The following is a 1,184-nucleotide window of genomic DNA, read 5'->3' as shown; positions in this document are numbered from 1 at the left end:
CCCAGACCAGGGCTCGAACCCGTGTCCCCTGCATTAGCAGGCAGACTCTCAACCACTGCGCCACCAGGGAAGCCCCCACGGCTACCCTTGAACGCCGTCCTTTCTTCCTTGTCAGACCCCACTTCCTACAGCACCGCCCCTTCTCCTACCCTTATCTGGATGCCCCCTTTCCCCAGACACCCTACCTCTCCACTCCCCCAGTGCCACAGACTTCCTGTTGAGATCTCAGGGACCTCACTGCCATTAAAAAAGGAGGAGCTTGACCTCCTAGTCCAACCTCCCCTGAATGCTCAGGCCAAAATGGGAAGGGCGTCAGACTAAGACCCACAGTCCCTGGGAAGGGGAAGGATAGGGACAGGAGAGAACCCCCCGCTCCCCCTCAATGTGTCTGGTACCCCTGGCACTGGCTGGGAAGCCACAGGGGAAGGAAATGGTTAGGGTGGCTTCTCAGCTGACCCGGGTGCCAGCCTCTGGTCGGGGGATTGGAGGAGACAAACATATACCCAGCTGTCCCAAGAGTCCCTGCCTGGCACCTCTGGCCTCTGCCTCCCACTGACTCTGAGTCTTCCCCTTCCCGGCCTCCCAGATTCACTATGTGCCTTTCCCCTGGACCCACTCAGTTTTGTGGCTCTTCCTCCTAGTGACTGTGCCCTCATTTCTTATCTCATCTAACTCTCCATCTTCCTGTGAGAGAGACAGTTCTTCCCCACCCTCCGGTTCAGGCGCCCCTCATGCTTTGCTACAACATGAGCCCTGTCTCTTTAAGGCATAAACAAAAGAACAGCCTGGGGCTTCCTTGGTGGCACAGTGGTTGAGAGTCCGCCGGGCCTGCCGATGCAGGGGACACGGGTTCGTGCCCCGGTCCGGGAAGATCCCACATGCCGCGGAGCGACTGGGCCCATGAGCCATGGCCGCTGAGCCTGCGCGTCCGGAGCCTGTGCGAGAAGCCACAACAGTGAGAGGCCCGCGTACCGAAAAAAAAAAGAACAGCCTGGGACTTCCCTGGTGGTCAAGACTCCCTGCTTCCAATGGAGCGGGGTGGCACTGGTTTGATCCCTGGTCGGGGAGCTAAGATCCCACATGCATTGCATGGCCAAAAATAAATTAAGTAATTAAAATTTCCCAAAAAATCAAAAAAAAAAAAAAAAGAACAGTCTTGTTTGACCAGCCAGGGAGACACCCTC

General features: G+C 56.8%; 1 protein-coding gene across 2 annotated transcripts in view; it reads right to left on the bottom strand.

The window, feature by feature from the left end:
• Positions 1-1,184, bottom strand: part of ITGB7 (integrin subunit beta 7) — a 15,780-nt gene that overhangs the window by 7,520 nt on the left and 7,076 nt on the right. The gene's annotated exons all lie outside the window — the stretch shown is intronic.

The sequence above is a fragment of the Neophocaena asiaeorientalis genome, unplaced genomic scaffold (genome assembly GCF_003031525.2).
Source record: "Neophocaena asiaeorientalis asiaeorientalis breed wild unplaced genomic scaffold, Neophocaena_asiaeorientalis_V1.1 scaffold134, whole genome shotgun sequence".
NCBI classification, from domain to species: Eukaryota; Metazoa; Chordata; class Mammalia; order Artiodactyla; family Phocoenidae; genus Neophocaena; species Neophocaena asiaeorientalis.
This window is presented reverse-complemented; position numbering and strand designations above follow the sequence as displayed.